The sequence below is a fragment of the Monodon monoceros genome, unplaced genomic scaffold, assembly GCF_005190385.1.
Source record: "Monodon monoceros isolate NGI ecotype Baffin Bay Population unplaced genomic scaffold, NGI_Narwhal_1 Super_Scaffold_5, whole genome shotgun sequence".
NCBI classification, from domain to species: domain Eukaryota; kingdom Metazoa; phylum Chordata; class Mammalia; order Artiodactyla; family Monodontidae; genus Monodon; species Monodon monoceros.
The window spans coordinates 49,838,195-49,851,010 of NW_021703782.1; the positions used below are offsets into that span (position 1 = coordinate 49,838,195).

The 12,816-nt window shown below is 42.9% G+C and overlaps 1 non-coding gene across 1 annotated transcript; it reads left to right on the forward strand.

The window, feature by feature from the left end:
• The first annotated feature begins 11,551 nt into the window (after nt 1–11,551).
• Nucleotides 11,552–11,623, forward strand: TRNAH-GUG. The gene has a single exon. It is a non-coding gene; the product is annotated as a tRNA-His (tRNA).
• The last annotated feature ends 1,193 nt before the right edge of the window (nt 11,624–12,816 follow it).

The window sequence follows — 12,816 nt, forward strand, 5'->3', positions numbered from 1 at the left end:
TAAGTTCTACAAAAGATAAAAATTTCTTAGGCAAACTGGCAGTAGAAGGTAGCTTCTTTAACCTGAAAAAAGTTACCTACAAAAACTTACAGTAAATATATTTAGTAATAGATTAAGATGTTAAGAGCATTTTCTTCAAGATCAGAAAAAGACAAGAATGTCTGCTATCATCCCTTTTATTCAAACTTGTACTATATATCTTGGGCCAACACAATAAGACAAGGAAAAGAAATAGAAAAGAAGAGAAATTATCAAAATGATCATTGTTTGCATGTGATATATATGATTATGAACATAGAAACTCCCCCCCCAAAATGTACAGGTTAATTTAATAATTAAGAAGAATAAGAAGCAAGGTGCAAAGGAATGCATACTGTATTGTTCCATTTACATAAAATTCAAAATCAAGCACAGTGAAACAATTTATGGTTGAGGAATACACACATAGGTGGTAATGCAATAAAGAAAAACAAGGGTATGATTATCACAAAAGTGAGGATACTGGTTTTCTCCATGAGGCCGTAGAGAGGGTAAAATAAGGGCTTAGACGGTCCCAACAATGTTCTCTTTCTGACCTGGTTGAGCTTTTCTCCGGTTTTTAATTATTAATAATCTACATATGACATATTTCACAATATTTTAATAGTCAAAGAGTGAATGGGGATAAGGAAAAAATTCAGTCAATGTCAAATGTCTGTATAAGGGAATGGTAGCTATACCATCTACATTTGTTTTTTGTTTTCGTTTTGTTTTTCTGGTTGCATTTCTGAGTTTTCCAGCATCTGATCGTGAAAACACATCTTGCTTTCTGGCATGAGGTTGATAATATCTTCAGGGATAATCCACTCTTATTTGGCCAGAGCTTCAACAATTACCATTATGCTGATGACTTCCAAATCTCTATTTTCATTGCTTCTTGTAACTCATGTGTCAGCTCCTTCTAGACACTGCCTTCTAGCATTGCTACTTGAATGACCTACTGTCACCTAAAACTACAGGTCTGATTTGAGAACGTATGTGGAGTTTGTGAATACTCTTCTTAATATACTGTCTCTCTAGGTGAATTCATTCATTGCCTTGGTTTTAATACCACCTATATGCTGCATCTCTCAAGCATCTTACTTCAACCCTAAGTCTCTCTTCTGAGTTCTCGGTTCATATATCCAGTTGACCACTTGATATCTCAATCTGGCTATTTCACTGACACCTCAAGCCAGCACATTGAATATGCAATTTTGCATAACTAGAGACATGAAAATCATAAGCATGCTTGGAAAATGACAAATAGTTTTTCTTTGCTGGCCTTAGTTTGGGGGACTGAACAGAGTTGTAGAAAATGTAACTAGAGAAATAGTTTGGGGATGTATACTGCAGAACCTTTAATGTTTTGTTTAAGAGTTTGGACTTTGTGGATAATGAGGAGTCAAAGATGAATTTTTATTTTCTGTTCATTCATACAATAAATATTAAGTGATGACCTACTGTGTACTAGGCACTATGCTCGGCACTGGGGGATACATCTGTGTACAAGCCAGAGTCGGCCAAGAAGGATTCCTGGGAGTGTTAGGAAGTAGAATGCATTGGAATTGGTGTCAGGTTAGAACAAATGGGGTGGAGAAGCATGGCTAGAGAGAGGGACTGAGGATGGCAGCAAGTTTTCTTCTTGTTCGGGAGATTGAGGGGATGGCAATGCCTTTACCTGAGGAAGGTGATATAGAAGGAGAGGAAAGGTGGATGGCTGGGAGGCACCTGCCTTCAGCTTGGACCGTGAACCTGAGATGCCTACGGAACTTCCAGTGAGGAGGCTAAGTAGCTAATTAGACACGTGGGATTGTGTTGTAGGAAAGAAACTGAAGATGGAGGCATTGATTCGGGACTCCATCTATAGGAAGTAATGGTGAGCACGATGGGTGGAGGTGGGCGGCGTGAGATTGCCAAGGAGGAGCAAGAAAGTGATAACTCACATTACATGCAAGAAAAAAAAAAAGGCATTGGCAAACCAATTAGTCCCAGTGTTGCCATAACTAGCTGTGTAGCCTTGATCTACCTTTCCCAAGTTTCTGTGAGTCTGCCTCCTACTGTCCCATTACTTATTCTGGGATGGAGGAAGGCAACACCACATGTAAGCGGAAGAGTCATGGGATGGTGGGGTTGTTTTAAAGCCTTCTGAAAAGTTTTCCTGCCACCTTGCCCAGGATTGGTTGAGTCACAATCATGGCCCTGAGTTAAAGCATGGGGTGTGGCAGTCTCTGGCAGATTGTAAACACTGTACTGGAAGTTACATGTTACATGTTTGTTACATGTTTGTTGTTACATGTTGTTACATGTTTGTTTGTTGTTACATGTTTGTTGTTACAAACACTATTAATACCATTATTACTAATAAAAATAGTAGCTCATGGTTTTGTTTGGGGGGGGTGAGTTGTATCTTCCTGCAGAAGATATGTTGGAGTGATAACACCAGTACCTCAGCCTGTGACCTTGTTCGAAGATTGGGTCTTCATAAAAATAATCAAGTTAACATGAAGTCACTAGGATAGGTCCTAATCCAATATGACTGATGTCATTTGAAAAAAGAAAAGAAATTTGGACACAGAGACAGACAAGCACACAGGGAGAATGCCATGTGAAATTGAAGGGGTGATGCATCTGCAAGCCAAGGAATGCCAAGTGTTGCCAGCAAACCACCAGCAGTTAGAGGACAGGCATGGGACAGACGGTCCCTCACAGCCCTCAGAAGGAACCAGCCCTGCTGACTCCTTCTAGACTCCACAGCTGTGAGACAATAAATTTCTCTTGTTTAAGCCACCCAGCTGGTGGGACTTTGTTATAGGAGCCCCAGAAAACTAATACATGGTGTGTACTGCTGGACATTTTACCAAATGCATATTTTGCTCATTCTCTTTTAATGCTCACAGCCTCCTGTGGAAGCCATTATTTGTGATCTCCTTTCCGGGGTAGGAAACGAAAACTATCAGAGATCCAGGTTCCTGTGTGATAAGACATAGGACATAAAAATTTCAATGGGGAGAAGATCAGGAAATTTCACCCGTGGGACACAGCACTGTGTAAATGGTATGTAGTGGAGGATGTTGGTGAAGCAGGTGGGATCCAGAATCAGCCTGGTAGGTTCGAATCCCAGCTCTGGTGGCTCAGGCTGTGTGGTCCTGAGCAAGTTCCTTAACCAACTCTGCACCTTGTATGATAGAGAAAATAATAATACCTAAGGTAATACCTAAGCCTCCCGTGAAGATGAAATTAGCTAATTCCTGTGAAATGTTTTGCATGGTGCCTGCTGCTTTAATATGTGCTCAACAAATTGTAGCTCTTTTAAAATAATTATTCATGGGAAATTACAGGCAGTGGAGAAAGCCCTTCAGTCACTGTGAGGGTCACACAATCGTAGATGCCTCTCATAAATATACTGTGTGAAAGGTCTGTACTAAATGCATTGTGTGCATTTAATGGTCTCTAGGATACACGGCAACTGCGGCTTATTCCACAGGCAAACATGGCTGCGTGGTGATTCTGCTCCAGAGCCCGTTCAGTCATCCCTGGGGGACATCCTCTCCCTGGGTCAAGTCCATCTTAACCCCCCAGCAAGCTCTTTGCGGTAGGAATAAAAATTCAGGCCATCTCATTAGAAATAAACCAGGACAGGAAGGGCAAGAATTGGGAGTTATACGCAAGCTGGGAATCAAGCAGTTAAAAGGTCAGAAAGTAAAGCACAGGTTTTGATATAGATAGATCCTACAGGCTTTGAACTTTAAAATCCTCGCATAAGGTTTCACTATAAGCAAGTGTACTCTAAAGGGATTCACCACACAGATAACGCGTACGGGAACTCAGTCAGCACCCGGAATTTTAAAAATGCAATTAAACTTGGTGCAGACCCACAGAGCCTTGCCAAACTCTGCTTTAAATAACAATTTAGAGAATCACAAACTTCAATTACTTTTGGCAATGTCTTAGTTTTTCATGAGGCACTATAGGTTATTAAATGTCACAGCTATTTAGCTTGCTAATGAATAGTTTATCCTACATTCAATTAGGCTGGTTTTCCCTCCTTTTTTTTTTTTTTTCTTTCTCTCTCTCCCTCTCTCTCTCCCTCTCTCTCTCTCTCTCTCTCTCTCTCTCTCTCTCTCTCTCTTTCTCTCTTTCTCTTTCTCTCTTTCTTTTCGTTTCAGCCCACTCAAAGAATTGATGATAATTAAGGGAAAGCTGTCAGGGGGCCAGGTTTTTCATGCAAGATATCTTTATGGTTCTAGGGTTACCTAGGGTAGAAATCTGGTTTCATCTTATAAACTTAATATCTATCTTCCAAATCAATAGTGGCTACCATAATGACGATAATAGTAAAAAAAAATATGGCAGTTGTATGCTCTACGTAACATCATTCAAACCACCGTGAATGTTTCACATCTTTCTCTTAATACCTTTGTATAGTAGGCAAGGAGCAGATTTATTTTTCTTTTTAAAGTCAGTGAGGCAAAGGAGGTTAAATGAATGTTCTCAGAGTAGAAACTTCATCATGAATAAAGCAGAACAAAGCATGAACGGTTAATGTAATGTTCATGCCATCAGGCGATCCAGTTCCCTGGTCTCTCGGTCTGTCTGTCTTTGTCTCTCGCTCTCGTGATTGAAGAATCGAGAGATCAGTGGATGCTTAGTAGCACAATTTTCCCCATATTTCTAATCTCCATATGACTGATGTCTGATCAGTTGGGTAGCAGTCCCTTCCAGATCTGTGATGGTGCTTGTTTATTTCATAGCCCCACCTCAGGGGAGATTATGGCCCCAAAGATTATTGACAGTCACAGAGGATGTCAGAATTAGACAAAGACCCATATGCAATTCAGCATAAGTGTACTTGTGATATGTATTGCAGGAAAGGCAAAATTAAGCTCGTTGATAACAAAACACCTAAAGTTAAGGAAAAGAGGCCAATTTAAAAGCCCTTAAGCATCTAGCAGCTCATCCTGCAGCTCTAAAGGGAGACCAAACTTTGGAGTTCTGATGCGCAACCAGGCCAATTTAATTTTTTAATCTAGTTAGCCTATGCTGTGTCCTAGGCACTAAGGTTAAGTGTGGGGAAAAGAGAAAGATGAGTAAGATACAGTCCACTCCTTTGCAGAGGTGTGTCATGGGTTTCCCCCCAACGCTACCCCAACTCGGGCCAGGTACCTCATATGTGTGAGAGCTCGGTCACGTTAAGGGCAAACTTGTCCTTGCCGTTATTAAAAAGAAAGATCCAGAGAAAGAAGAGGCCCAGCTGTTGAGCCGAGGGCCTTGATCCTTCTACACAGAGGGGCTTTGAGGGATGACTTCGGCTCCTACATGTCTCAACCATCCCTTCTTCCTCCAACTCCCATGCCACACATCTCCTGACTAAATTGGTTCCAGTATTGGCTCCCGTAGAGCAGAAGGGACAACATGACAGCCCGAAACTTGTCTCCACGTTGGGGGCCTTCTGGATTCTGACGCTGTGTTTATGCCTCTCTCCTTACTCTCACTATGTGTCCCAGTCACGCCCCTATCTCTGGGATGGGAACCACCTGTCCAGACCCTGAGGCATTCTTCCTTCTGGCATCTGACTAGCCACTTGGCCCGGACGCCACTTATCATCGTAATCAGAGTCCAGTCAGTAAACCTCAGGCCACCTCTGGGTCCTGGCATATGTCCGCCCCTCTGACACCTCCTCATCCTGGCCTGAAGCTCACTGCAGCTCCCTCCCGTGTCTGGTCTGATTAAAACATAGCTAATATTTATTAAGCACTGACTCATTGCATGGTTTTTTTTATTTTGCGGTACGCGGGCCTCTCACTGTTGTGGCCTCTCCCGTTGCGGAGCACAGGCTCCGGACGCGCAGGCTCAGCGGCCATGGCTCATGGGCCTAGCCGCTGTGCGGCACGTGGGATCTTCCCGGACCGGGGCACGAACCCGCGTCCCCTACATCGGCAGGCGGACTCTCAACCACTGCGCCACCAGAGAAGCCCAATTGTCCCCTTTTTCTGAAGGAAACTTAAGCACAGAGAGATTAAATCATTTCTCCAAGGCTCTCAGCCACAGAACCTCCAGCAGCCTATACTGAAGTTTCTTTAAGAAAAATAGCTCCAAGATGATCGGCTAGAACCCTCATGGCCATAAATCCAGAATGCTAACTGGTCCCCATCCTGCCAACACTTCTTTTTCTTAAAACCTTAACTTCCTAATATGATGGGACGAGAAAATGTGGTCTTGGGCCATTCCCTGCCTCTCCACTTTTAGGCGACCCCATTCTCCACCCTCCCCCTTCCTAAGGGGGTCCCATTGCCACCACTTTTCCTAACTCTGCCGCCGCAGGCCTTCAGCTGTTCATTTTATCACTAATGGATCGGCCCCCCTCATAAGGTTTCCAAATAGAGGCCTGGCCCGCCAGATCGTAAAGGTTAGGCCCACGTATTCCAGAGGGCTGTATCAGATGAGGAATTCTATTAGAAAGCTTTGCATCTGGAGTTTTCTAATGGTGACTCCAGGCAAAAAAAATTAAAATTAAACCAACAACCAACAAGCCTTCCCTCCACCCCCCACTCCCACCCTCGCCATTCCTGCTTTCCCCACAGCAAGATTTCTGATTTGGTTAAATCAAATTCATTAATAAGCAAGGGGGAAAAGCACTCCAGGCAGTTTACCCTTCAAAATGTAACCTGGTAAAACATTTTGTGGTTACGAGCATTCTGAAAATAAAGCATTTTCTCTCGTGCTTTGTGATTTCTCATGATCAAAAATTTTCTGATACACGCAGGAAATGCTATGGAGATGGTCAAACCTGAGACCATGGCGCTGTCAGCCTTCTTTATGGTAATGGTAACATGCTTGAAAGTGTGAAATCAGGAGCGACCATTTACTTGGACCTCCTCTGCTGTCAGCCACCTTATTTTTCCCCCCTCTAAGTATTCCCAGGGGTGTGTGTGAGCGATCCTTGATTCCCTTACATGGATCAAATTCTCTTATGTGTACCAAATTTGTCCAGCTTTTCCCTCCCTCCATTTCTCCCTCTTCCCTCTCTCTCGCTCTCTCTCTCTCTCACACACACACACACACACGCACACGCACACGCACACTGCTCCCTGGGATGGGGATGAAGTTAGAGAAAGAACCCAACAAAGAAGTGGTTTTAAGGTCCCTATAAGGTCATAGCTGTCTGGGCCCTGGCTGGAAACAGGGCTTGGCAGGAGAGGACAGAGGGGCCTTCTTTGCAGGGGGTTCCCAACCTGTCTTTGTCTGAAAACCGGGCCCTCGGCCAGCCGCAACCCAGTGGATTGCTGCTCCTGGCCTCCAGCCCAGTGATGGATCTGACTGTCATTTCCCTACCCCCAGTGAGGGGGGAGGCCAGCTAAGAAGAGGGTGAAGAGGAGGAAGCAGAGCTGGGTCTGGGAAAAGGTAGGAGGGGCGACACTGGAGGAAAGGCTCAGCTGGGGGGGGGGGGCGGTGTGGAAGCCTCCCAGGGCCCCTCTTGTCAGTCCCTGCTCCCCTGTTGGAATCCATTATGAAAAATCAGGGAAAGGAATGACTCCATCAGAGGGAAAATCTTGTACTCAGGCAGCAAGAGGAAAGGCAGAAAGTCTGTTGCTCCATCACTTCTAACAATGAGACGCTGGTAAGCAGCAATCGTATTAAGTTTAAAAACTTCCTAAAAAAAAAAAAAAAAAAAAAAAACTTCCTGAAAAAGGAAGTCCACAATATTCTTTGGGAATGAACTCCGTGGCTAAACGCTCCTCACAAGCAAGACATTCTTCTTTACGTGCAACTTAAATCCAGAGACAAACCCCCCTGTATTTAAAATATGTTGCCACAGGCAGGGAAATAAGGTTCACGACATTTAGAAGCAGACAAAAAGGACAGCTTCTGTGAACTTAAGAAAAAAAGTATAGCTATAAGGATTCATCTGTTTGGATTGCTTTTTTCCCTTCAAAATCTTTACATTTGGCTATCGTCTGTGAATGTATTTCTCTAAATTAAATGGAAGGCACATCAGAAACGTAAACATTCTGACAGATCCTCTAGTCCAATTCCCCTTACCTTATTTTTTTTTAATTTTTAAAAATCTATTTATTATTTTTGGCTGTGTTGGGTCTTCGTTGCTGCACGTGGGCTTTCTCTAGTTGTGGTGAGCGGGGCCTACTCTTCCTTGCGGTGTGCTGGTGGCTTCTCGTTGTGGAGCACGGGCTCTAGAGCACATGGGCTTCAGTAGATGCAGTGTGTGGGCTCGGTAGTTGTGGCTCGCGGGCTCTAGAGTGCAGGCTCAGTAGTTGCAGCACACGGGCTTAGTTGCTCCATGGCATGTGGGATCTTACCGCACCAGGGCTCCAAACCATGTCCCCTGCATTGGCAGGTGGATTCTTAACCACTGCATCACCAGGAAAGCCCTCCCCTTACCTTACTGATGAGGAAATAGAGATCCAGCGAGGTCTAGTGACTAGCCCAAGGTCACACAGGTAGAAGGACTGGAGAAAGGACTTGAGACAAAGCAGGCTTTCTCTCTTTCTCGCTCTGGTTCTCCACCAAGTGGTGCCATGCCTTCCCTGGCTTTCTCTGCTTCAGTCTAACTTGAAAACTAACTTTAAGCAATATAGGTGTATATGTATTCCTTTCCATGACATCACCTCATATATTCTATCTGGTTATTCATCTGTTATTCACCTGTATCTGTCTCACTAAACAAAACTGCATGAAATAATGATACATGTCTCTCCTATTCTCTGTTGAATCCTCAAGATCCAGAAAAATGACTGGACTATAGTTGGTCCCCAACAATCTTTGTGAGTGATATATTAGTGAGAGGGTGATAATAACATCAGTGTTGACATAATAAAGTCAGAAAAAATAATCACCTGGTAGATTGCAAAGAAGTTGGAAATGCCATCAGAAACCATGTTTTGATTCCATCAATTTACCCCTTTGAAGTGGGTGGTACGTACTGGTGCTTGTAGAAGAAATCTTAATGCATATCCCTAAGAAGACAGTGATGGTCAGGAGAAAAGCCCGGTAGTTGTTCAGAAGCCCATTTCCTCTTTAATAGGCAGGAATATTTCAGAGTCCACCACGAGATGACTGACATCATCAACTAAACGGGAAGCCCACACCGATGCCAAAGAAAAGCCCTACCTGGTGAACCCAGAAGCTGGGAATCTCTCCTGTGTTCGGAGGTCCTGCTCCACAGTCATGTCTGCCTTTAGGCATACAGCCTCCCAGACTTCTCCAAGCTGGCGTTTCCACTAGTGCCATGGCTGGGAGTCATGAACGCTGTTCACCTAAGATTTCCAATTCCACCTTCCAGGCACATGGCCCAGTGCTCTTCTTGGTGCTTTAGTAGCAGGGCAGAGTCACGTGACCCATTCTAGACAATGAGTTTTGAGAAGAGCTTTTAGTTGCTGGTTCCAGACACTCCAGAGCTCTCTTTCCATTTGTAAAGCAATGAAAAAATGTTCATGGAAGTAGCTGTTCCCTTAGCCTGGGTCCCTGAGTGAGGAGACGCAGAGCAGGGCCCTGCAGTGAACATGGAACAAAAGCAAGGGAAAACTTTCCTTATTCGAAGCACTGGGATTTGGGGGTTGTCACATAGCATAACCTAGCCTGACAGATGCAATGTGTGAGGTAATCTCAGGGGTGGTAATGACTGTGACATATCATAATATTGCATCCTGTGAAGAGAAAGTTATTCCCTTTTCAAATCTCTTCCAGTTATTCAGATGAGTCGGAGAGAAGCCTTGATCAGAGGCTGATATGTTTTTTAACATCTCTCCTACTGTTGCCCACCTTCCTTTTTAACTGAGAGCAAAACTTGGGCTCCGGATATCTGGCTAGAATTTAATTCTGTTGTTTTGTTTTCATAGTTTATTTCATAGTGATCTCTATTTAGGGAACATGATATGGTGTTTTTCAATTTATGGAATGGTACAAAATAATATAACTGTCATTTCTACAGTGCTTACCATGTGACAGGTCTACTTAAAGTTTTTGGCATGTCATCACCTATTCAGTCCTCAGAAGAATTCTATGAAGTAGTTACCATTATTATCTCCACTTTACAGATGAGAAAACCAAGGCACAAAGGTTCAAGAAGCAGCCCAAGTTCCCCCACTTAGTGACAGAGCCAAAATTAGACTCTAGAAGTCTGTTTCCACAATTTGTACTCTGTGAGTTGATTTTTTTTTTTTTAAAGAGAGAGATTTCCCTTATTGTTCAATTGGTATGTGCCCATAGCAAAAATTATGACAGTGGTACACAAATGATGGTGCTTCGGGAACCTCCCCTTTGCCAGCCAGGAGATTTGCTTTGCCTTCTTGCCACGGACTGACCTCTTAGCAAATTCTCCCACCTGCATTCCTGTTCAGGCCATAGGGCACTGCCTTGCTTCCTGCCCAGAATGTATAAGCCTCGCTCAGGAACTCAGGGCGATAGTTTTCTTTGTGACCATGGAAGAAAAATGGATTTGTGAGAGTTTGAAGGAAGATAGAGAAGGGGCCATAGATGATCAGAGGGGAGGGAGTGAGGGAGGGAGTGACCATTTGTGTCTGAAGCTTTTATCTGCAGAAATATCCTCCTTCCAGAAGCACTGGAGCTCTTGGCAGCCACCCAACAGATGGATTCGGTTCTTGCCATCCCATACACAGTGCCAACTAGCCCCAGCTGCTCCCAGGGCCTCTCCATTCAGAAGGCTTAAAGGAGACACCCGATTACAATCCAGTGATTAGAAAGAGGTTTTTCTGTGTGTTTCCTTTTAAGGTTTTCAAACCTTGGGGGATAGCTTGTCCAGACAACTTTAATTTTTTTATAACAAGGAAATTTCTTAAAAATGTCTCCTTGAAACTTATTTAGCATGGAGCATTCCAGTTTCTTTGTGTGGTGGGTTGCTAACGTTATCAGAAAGCTTTTTTTTTGACGTTACTGTGGCTTAAGACAAATATTCCAGAAAGAAAAAAAACCTTTAGGGACCAATGGATTTGAAAGAAGGCCTTTCCTCAGTCAGGGTGTGCTCACCCCGGCTCCCTCTAATAGGGCAGAACAAGCCTCCCTGATTCTCTCCAGTCCTCAGTCCATTTTGTTCTTGCCATATTTTTTATGTCTCTGCTGCCTAGGCACATGGAAATAAGGCTAGCAGTGGAGAAACCACAAGAGAGGCTCAGGTTCATGTGTCATTTAATGCAGCGTAATTGGTGGTGGCAGTTCGGGGTGGGAAATCTATATTCATTGTTGGTTAAAAGTAGGAAGCTTGAGTGAACAGGCTGGGTTCTCTCAGCCTCGTTACTTAGATTATCGTTTCCTGACGGTGACTCCAGTGAATCTTACGTAATACAATTGCGCCCGTCAGCCAAGGAGACAATATTAGTTTCATGTTCAGACACTTTGTTATTGTTCCTTTAAATAACTGGAGATTACTGAAACACTGCTCCTCTTTGCCAATATTAAGAAAATGTACATCTTTAGGCAATAGATGGCAGTGTTTCCACAGATTTTAATATCACAGTGACTCTTAAAGGACTCCTGGCGCTCAGCTCCCTTGTAGCTCGCCGTGATCGTATAGTGGTTAGTACTCTGCGTTGTGGCCGCAGCAACCTCGGTTCGAATCCGAGTCACGGCAGGAGAGGAGAAGGCTTTTGGAAGAGAATAGCGCAGGTCCCAAGCTGTAACCCATCCAACAACATTTTGCAACCAGGCATAGAATAATAAAAATCAATAAAACAGAAACTGCCACAAATATTTTAAACTTTAGAGAGATGACATATGCAGAGTGGCTTCATTAATGCCCGAATCCTGTTGCAAGCGTGTTGTATGTGGGTTATTTTATTTGCCTTGACGGATAATATGATAAAACTGGAGTGTAGTGGACATGTAATTATTATTAATTACAACTACTTAAGCTCTGCTTTGAGCAGACTCGTCAAGTCTGCTTGCTTTTGAGCCTTGCCAGGGCTGTACAGTAATAACAACCCTGAATTATTTGGAAAGATGTCAGCGGGAGATGTGGAAATCCTGTTTAACCAGGCATGAATTGTTGTTAGGAGGTTTTTTTCAGGATGACAGAGAGAAAATGAACTGTCCCTTATCAGTAATTGCAGGAAACGTTTTGTTTCTATGATATGAACTGGCTGTAATTTAACTTTCCTGCCTCATTGGATAATGTAAGAAGTCAGTTGTTGCTCAAAACGAAATTCTATGAAGTGGGCATTTGGGTCTGATAAAGGGTATATTATAAGTAGACAATGGGGCTCAAGCAATAAATAATGTCCATATATGGTGGAACTTTTTAAATGACATTTTCCAAAAGACTGGGGTTTGTGTTATAAATGGCTAAATGTTGAACTAATGTGAGTAACACAGCTTTAATGGGCCTTTCTCCAGGACTGAAAAACATGAACAATACAGCCTGAAAATGTCAAATATAAGTATGTTATAATGAGGTTTACTGCTCTAAAATTATAGTCCGCCATGTTTTAAATGAAGGATCACTAGAAGGTGCTTTTTAAGGCCTGTAGGCCCTATTTTATGGATGACTGAGCAAAAACTCATGTTTGTCATTTATGTAACACTAAAAATTTCAAAGAAAAATATATGCTGAGGGTAGGACCAGATTCTATTTAGTTCTTCCAGAGTCAGTGAATTCTTAGAAATAATATTCTAGAAAAATTGCAATGAATATTGCCCCTCTCTTCCAAAAAAAAAAAAAAGAGCCATTTCTATTTGATTAGGGGCTCAGAAAGATTGGCCTCAGACTGTCATGAAGTAAAAATATATATATATATATATATATATATATATATATATATATATATA